Genomic DNA, 7,818 nt, shown 5'->3' with positions numbered 1-7,818 from the left:
AGCCAGCCGCCCGCCCCGCCTCCTCTGCCCCGACGGACGGCCTGCGGGGCCAATCGAAGGCGCCGGCGCGCCGTGCAGGGCCAATCCTGGGGCTCTCTGAGGTAACACGGACTCTTGAGCCCGCCTCTTTGAAGGACAGAAGGACACACCAATCAGGAAAGGGTCTAGACGCGTGGCTGGACCTATCAGAAAAGAGTTAAATAGAGGCTTATAAATAGGCCCTATAAATATAACATCCTATATTATGCCTTGTTGCGAAGGTGCGCTTCGCGGTTATTGGGCTGCGTCTCGCTGTGGGAAGGCCCACGCCGGAGTACACCGTGCGGTGCGGCGCCGCGGGCTCCCGCCTGGCGTGCGAGAAGCGAACGGCGTGGTGTACTGCGTGTGCGGACCTTGCGCCGACATGTGCTTCAGGCAGCCGCGTCCTTATGTAAGAGGGCGTCCCGGGAGCGGAGCCCCGGCCCCTTCTGCGGGCACCCAGGCGTGCGGCCATGCCGGCCGCGTCAGCCGGGTACGAATGACAAAGCAAACCCCACACACATACACTCACACGCACACACACATACACCCTGCCAGCTTCCCGCGACGTGGTGACAGCGCGCCGACCAATCGAAGGGTGGGGGCGGGGCCTCGAGCTCCCGCCCCCTTGGGGGTGCGTCACGGAGGGCGGGGCCGAGGTTGCGCGCGACGTCGCGCGGGGCTGCCGGGGGCGTGTGCGGCGGCGTGGCCGGGCTCCACGTCCGCAGGTTCGCGCGTGCTGAGTCTTCCGCGGGTTCGGCTCAGCCTCGGAGACAGTGTGACTCCGTCCACTGCGCTTTGCGTCCATCCTGTTTACTCCTTCAGTCCCCGCTAGCCCTTTGGCTTAGAGGTGGGGACAAAACAGCGAAGGACCGGCGACGTGCGCAGCGGATAAAGGCGTTTGCTGCCAAGCTCGGTGACCGAGTTCGATCCCCGGACCCACGTGGTGAACTGAGTACTGACTCGTACAGGTTGCCGTCTGACTTCCACACGAGCGCCCACAAACACACCTACTAAATAAATACATATTTTTAAAAACGGCTATCCCGGGCAGTGGTGGCACGCGCCTTTAAACTTAGAAGACAAGAGACAGGTGAGATCTGTGAGTTCGAGGCCAGCCTGGTCTACATGTTCCAAAGCTATAAAGAAACCCTGTCTCGAAAAGCAAAAACAAAGGAAGAAAAAATCCTAGGGAACTGAGTGTAGAGGAGTAGCCATTGGGGCAAAGCATTGGTAGGTCTCATGAATCTTAACTACTGGTACTCGATATTTTATTGTCTGTCTGTCTTTCTCCCTACTCTCAGTCCTTCCCCCCCCCTTTTTGGGGGTTTGTTTTTTGTTTTTCGAGGCACGGTTACTCTGTAAACCTGGCTTCCCAGCTTCTTTTGGTGAGGGTTGTTTTGTTGTTTTTCCAGGCAGGGTTTCTTTCTGTAGCCCTGGGGTATCCTGGAACTCTGTAGACCAGGCTGGCCTTTAGCTTAGAAGTCTGCCTGCCTCGGCCTCAGAGTACTGGAATTAATGGCATGTGCCACCACCACCCTGCTCTCCTCCACCCAGTTACCTTGTGTGGCTGATATTACTATTAAATACAATAGAGCTGGCTAGGAAGTGGTGGCACATGTCTTCAATCCTAGCACTCAGAAGACAAAGGCAGGCGAATTTTAGAGTTAGAGGCCAGCCTGGTCTACAAATCGAGTTCCAGAACAGCCAATGCTACACAGAGAAACCCTGTCTTAAAAAAAAAAAAAAAAAAAGAGCTTACACTAGACATTTAATTTTGTACCCTATTTTCCATTTTAGTGTTGTTATAACTCTTTATGAGTATTTCGTGTAAAGGTTGCAAAATGTCCTAGCAAATGGCTTGGCCTCCTCACCCCCTCGGTAACAGTGGAGCCCTTAGTCATCTAGCATTCTTCCTGTTTTGTATTTTCAGTAACTAGATGCCATCTTGTTTTGCCTTGGGACACCTCTCCTGGTCCTGTGGTCACCCTCTTAGTCAATACCACTCCAAAGCTCTAAGGTCCTTCTGGTGCCTTCAGAGACCCCTCTTAGCTGGAAGGGAAAACCCAATGTTGATGGCATCCAGAGTATTAGCATGGAACTCACTCTGTAGGCCAGGCTGGCCCCGAACTCACAGACATCCACTTGCCTCTGCCTCCTGCATGCTGGACTCAAAGGTGTGCGCCACCATACCTGGCGTATTTAGTCTGTTTCTAACCCAGCTACAACTTGATCTCCTCGCTTTCTATTGTCCTCACACCGAGCATCTCTGACATATCTGGGGTGAAGCTTGTCTATCCACCCATGCAGGAAGCTCCTTGGGGCTCAGATCTATACCCTGTGGAGACACAGTTTTGAAAAAATGGCAAGGATTCCTGCTGTTTAAGACCAAAGTTGAAATTCCAGCTTGGCCACTTACTAGCTTGGGCAAGTTACCGAATCCCTCGGAGCCCATGATGACACTCCAGTCTCCATTAAGGAGGAAGGATAACGAGCCCTCAGAGCCTGGCATCATGCTGTTGGGGAAGCAAGTAACTGCTCTTTTCTTTCTCTTTTTTCCTTTGGGGGCAGGCTGCCTTGCTTTATTTGTTTGTTCTGTTGTGGGTCCTTGCTTTATTTGTTTGTTTTGTTTGGGGCCTGGGGGTTGTAAGACAAGGTCTCACTGCTGTAGCCCAGACTGTCCCTGAGCTTGGCACCCCTCCTAGAATCCTCCAAAGGGCCAGTATTATAAGCACGAGCAACTACACCCAGCCCTGCTCTCTGCTTTCTTTTCCTTCCCCTTTGGAAACAAGGCCTCACTATATAACCCGGGCTGGCCTCTGAACCGGTAAGCTCCTGTCTCAGCCTCGTGAGTGCTGGCACTATAGGTGTGCACTGCCATGCCTAGCCCCAGTAACTGTACACCTGTTTTACATCTCTCACCTCTAGTCCAGCTTGTTGACAAAGTGACACTGGATGGCCGGGATAAGAAACTCCAAGCTTGCCCATCAGTGAGAAAAGAAAGAAACAGAATGTCTGGAGTAGCCAAGCCTTCAGCTGCAGACTGGCTCACAAAGGAAATCCAGGCACCTGGAGGCTTGAATACACCGGTGAGAACAGACACCTGCGTAGGTCGTGCCTCTAGACAATATGGTCACTTCAAACCCAAACATCCTTCCTCCCTATAACTGAAAAGTCCTGAGTTTGGGGGCCCAGAAACTGCACTCCTTTCTGCTCGGCTTGTCTTTGCTAGGATCTCACTGTGGTACACTGCAGATTGGACAGGTGAGCAATTCAGGGGACCTACAACATGGCACTGGGGACACGTGCCAGTTGTCTGTAGCTCCCAGTCTGGTCTGTCCCCAGGTTCCCAGCAAGGGCTTCTGTAAGGTGTCAGAACTGGGCAGGGAAAGGGGTCCTGTTGCTAGGAGAAGTAGGAGGGCACTGCAGGAGTTCCTGTGGAGTTCTCAAACCAAGCAGAAGGAGAGAAAGGTGGGCGAGACGCTCTGGTTGATGGCTGAGAGGCAGCAGTCAGATAGTCTGGAGGTGTGGACACCAGCCTGGCCTGCGTGAGGGTTTTTGGTTTTTCAAGACAGGGTTTCTCTGTAGCTTTGGAGCCTGTCCTGGAACTAGCTCTTGTAGACCAGGCTGGCCTCGAACCCACAGAAATCAGCCCGTCTCTGCCTCCTGAGTGCTGGGATTAAAGGTGTGCACCACCATTGCCCGGCCTGAGTGAAGATTCTAAAGAGATGTTTCCAGCCATCAGACAACTGGAACAGTGGACCCCAAGAAACTGGAATCCCTTGCTGGGCAATGGTAGCAGCATATGCCTTTAAAATCCGGAGACAGAGGCAGGTGGATCTCTGTGAGTTCAATGCCACCCTGGTCTAGAGAACTAGTTCCAGGACAGCCAGGACGACACAGAGAAAACTCTGTCTCAAAAAAACAAAAAATCAGGGCTAGAGAGATGGCTCAGTGGTTAAGAGCATTGTCTGCTCTTCCAAAGGTCCTGAGTTCAATTCCCAGCAACCACATGGTGGCTCACAACCATCTGTAATGAGGTCTGGTGCCGTCTTCTGGCCTGTAGACATGCACACAGAATATTGTATCCATAATGAATAAATAAATATTTTTTAAAAAAAAAATCAAACAAAAAGAAACTAGAATCCCTCAGGAATATCAGGCTGAGAGGGAAGAAAAAAAAAAAGCATGAGGCCTGGGGCAGCCAGAGCAGAAACATTTTTTTCTTTTTATGTATATATATAATTTATTTTTAGTACATTGGTGTTTTTTGCCTACATGTATGTCTGTATGAGGGTGTCAGGTCCTCTGGAACTGGAGTTATAGACAGTTGTGAACGCTCATGTGGGTCCTGGGAACTAACCCAGGTCCTCTGGAAGAGCAGCCAATGCTCTTAACTCCTGAGCCATCTCTCCAGCCCCAGAGCAGGAACTTAAAGGAAGTTTTACAACTTCTCAGACCACTTAACCTGGGAGCTGGAGGCTTGAGGCAGAGACAGTCCTGGGTCAGTGGCAGGTAGGACCACACCTTGACCCAGACCACTTATGTCTTGCACAGCTCTGGCTCTCTCTATGGATCTTGCCTTCTTGTTGGGACTGAATTTGAATTTGTAGAGGGGACCACCGGATAGCTTTGTCCCTTTCTTCAGTGTGGCCAGGATAAATAAAGCTTTTTTTTTTCTGATTTTCTGTATTAATATGTTTGCCTAATTGGCTTTTCTAGGACATGTAGCCCAACTAGCTTGTTGAGGTTACAAGGACTCAGGCTCTGAACTCCAGTGACACCCCTGATTCAGAGAATGAGTCAGTGTCCTTGAGTTACCTGTTACTCTGCTAGAATCCACCCTAGAGGCTGGTCAGGTTAACTCCTTTTTTTTTTTTTTTTTTTTGCATTTATTTGTTTGGTTGGTTGGTTTTGTTTTCCAAGACAGGGTGTCTCTGTTGTAGCCCTAGCTGCCCTGGTACTAGCTCTACAGATCAGGCTGACTTTGTACTCATAGATACCTGCCTGCCTCTGCTGGGATTAAAGGCAGGAGCCACCCACAGGCCTTGTTAGCTCCATTTTACAGAAGAAAGAATGAGGCTCCTGACCATCTCAGCTCATAGATTAGAGCAGTTAGCTCAGCACCTGCCTACAGGGCACAGGCTTTTACCCCTGGCCCTGCCACGGCTCCTGGCAGCGAGAGTTGGTGCTGCGTGTCTGGAATGAAAAGATAAGAATGGTGTTTTATTATTACAAATTATGTATTGGGGAGGGAGCAGTACATACTCTTGTAGAAGTCAGAGGACAACTTGGGAGTGGTTCTCTTCTACCCTATGAGTTACAGTGACCGAACTCAGGTTTTCGGGCTTGGTGGCAAGGGCCTTTTACCCACAGAGCCCTCCTACCAACCCAAGAGGGTTTTCTTGTCACGAGCCCAGGGATTGGCCAGAAGAGGACTGCCTCTTCTGAGTCTTTTTCCCTTAGGCCCCTCAGACCAGCAGGCACTGAATCCCTTGGGTTCCAGCCAAGTGTCCACCTTTTCCCCCCAAGCCCTGAGATAGCCCCTGGAGAGGAGAGCCAGAGGACACAGAAGTAAGCTGACCTCTGGCAGCCTCTTTCCAGAACACACCCACCCCTGCTCCCTTGCTTCACCACACATCGGGAAGCAGAGGGGATTGGCAGTGGCCCTCTCACAGGGAATTAACAAAAGGGAGATGAGTTGCTCTCAGTCAGAAGGTAGAGCGGGTAGAGCGCTTGCCTGGCATGTACCAAGCCCTAGTTCCATCACTACCACCTCATAAACCAGGCATTCTGGTGTATGCTTTATTATCACAGCTGTAGGTAATGGAGGTAGGATTGGAAGTTCAAGAGCTTCCTTAGATACCAGCCTGGGCTACAGGAGACTACCGCCTCAGTGGTTAATCTTAAAGGTCAACTTGATGGGATTTAGAATCAGCATTTGCAGGTGAGGAAGTTTCTAGATTGGGTTAACTGAGATGAAAAGACCTACCCTGAGTGTGGGTGGCACCATCCCATGGGTGGGGTCCTGGGCAGAATAATAGGAGAAAGTGAGCCAGCCAGTGTTCATCTCTCTCTGCCTCTTGACAGTGGATGCAGTATGATCAGCTGCCTCAAACTCCTGATGCCATGGCATCCCAGCCGCAGCGGACCCTCCCTCTTCCTTCTTCCTTCCTCCTCTGTTCCTCTCTCCTTCTCCTTTCTTTCTCTTTCCCTCCCCCTTTTTCCCTCCTCCTTCCCTCCATCTCTCTCTCCTTCCTTCCTTTGGCTACTTTTGTTAGGTATTTTTGTTGCTGCCGGAGCAACCAGAAAAGTAACTAATACACATGTCTAAAACTTAAAACAGGTGCACCAAGCAGCGGTGGCACCCACCTTTAATCCCAGCACTCGGGAGGCAGGGGCAGGTGGATCTCTGTGAGTTTGAGGTCAGCCTGGTCTACAGAGTGAGTTCCAGGAGAGCCAAGGCTGTTACACAGAGAAACCCTGTTTCCCAAAGCCAAGCCAAAACAACAAAATCAAACAAAGAAGAAGGAAAAAAAGAGGTTCAAGGCCAGATGGGAAGTTAGGCCTCTCCTGTGCTTAGGGCTCATTATGATGATGATGATGATGTGGGGATTTGCATTTGGGCTTCAGCTGAGCTCAGAGCAGAACTGGAATGATCCTGTTTCACTAATAGGAAGAGGCCTCCCCACCTCCAGCACATCTCCCCCTGCAGCTTCCGTTCTGTCAACCTCACTGGTAGCACTGGCCCAGCAGCCTTGAGCCTTGTGCCCAGAGTCCCAGAAGCCCAGACGCTGGGACGGCTGAGTTAAATGCCTACTTGTATCCCCAGAGAGCCTATGAAGGAAGTCAGCTCTCCGAGGTGTTCAAAACCAGATAGTGTGGCAAGGATGGTGGCTCAGGCCTGGAATCCCAGCACTTGGGAGGTGGAGGCAGGAAGAACAGTCCAAGATCATCCTTGATGACAGAGAATTTGAGATCAGTCGGGGTTAGGATGAGATCCTCCTATCTGTGCGACTGGGAAAGGAACTGAGAGACTGGCAACAGCCCAGATGTCCCACAGGGCATGGTGGCTGAATGGACATCCTACCAGGAAGTCTGTGCAACATGGAGTGTGTTTATACACAGTGCTTAGGCTCGTGTGTATCTTTTTCAATTTTTAAAATCACACATATTTATTTAAAATTGGGTATGTGTGAACTACACACCCTCCTTCTATAAGCGACACCGGGCATGCTTGAGTGCCTTCAGATTCCTAAGAATCCTGGCAGCGGGCAGAGCGGGCCTCCTTATTTGGCTCCTAAAGAAATGGAGACAGTGGCTTGGTAACTTGAGAGGCAGAAATGCGAAGTTCAGGGCACATGTCTGCTGTCAGGTGCCTGGAATTGCTCAGCCCTGCTATTTATTAGCTGTGCGACTTTGGCAGTGACGTGGCCTCTCTGAGTGGCAAGCAGTTCCTCATCAGTAAAGCAGAGGCGATGACGTCTGTACTCGCGCTCACAGAAAGACTCGGTGCAAATGTGTAAAATGCTCCATCCGCAGCAGCTCTGCAGAAGCGGCAGCTTTAGTCATCCAACACACGTTTTGTTGAGCCTCTCTACTGGGGACTGAAGACACAGCATGACTGTCCAAGTCCCTGCTCTTGCTGGGCATGGTGGCACATGCTTTAATCCCCGAAGCAGAGGCAGGAGGATATCTGTGAATTCAAGACTAGCCTTGTTTACATAGCCAGTTCCAGGACAGCCTTGGCTATATGTGAACCGAAATAAACCCTTCCTTCATTAGGTTGCATTTAGGGGC

This window comes from Alexandromys fortis, unplaced genomic scaffold, assembly GCF_014885135.2.
Source record: "Alexandromys fortis isolate MF-2015 unplaced genomic scaffold, M_Fortis_MF-2015_v1.1 scaffold_26, whole genome shotgun sequence".
NCBI lineage: Eukaryota > Metazoa > Chordata > Mammalia > Rodentia > Cricetidae > Alexandromys > Alexandromys fortis.
The sequence above is the reverse complement of the archived record's forward strand: the minus strand, read 5'-3'. Positions refer to the sequence as shown.